Raw genomic sequence first — 206 nt, 5'->3', positions numbered from 1 at the left:
GAGCTCAGCCTGAGGAGGTGCTCCCATCTGAGAGGAGTTCTCCTCCAGACAAACCTCTCCACTCTTCCTCCTGATATTATCTGACTCCACTTGGCGGGGAGGTCAACTCTGACAGACGGTGCCTCGCCGCACTGCCGCCGCCGCCACACACCATGCTAACATGTAATATGAGAGCTGAGTGTCATCCAGCCTCTGTGTGTAAGAGG

At 56.3% G+C, this 206-nt stretch overlaps 1 protein-coding gene across 4 annotated transcripts in view; it reads right to left on the bottom strand.

Annotated features, from left to right (window-relative positions):
• Positions 1-206, bottom strand: part of tuft1b (tuftelin 1b) — a 23,437-nt gene that overhangs the window by 9,674 nt on the left and 13,557 nt on the right. The window lies entirely within an intron of this gene.

The sequence above is a fragment of the Oryzias melastigma genome, linkage group LG11 (assembly GCF_002922805.2).
Source record: "Oryzias melastigma strain HK-1 linkage group LG11, ASM292280v2, whole genome shotgun sequence".
Classification (NCBI taxonomy): Eukaryota; Metazoa; Chordata; class Actinopteri; order Beloniformes; family Adrianichthyidae; genus Oryzias; species Oryzias melastigma.
Note: the sequence above shows the minus strand (reverse complement) of the source record. Positions and strands in the feature narration are given on the sequence as shown.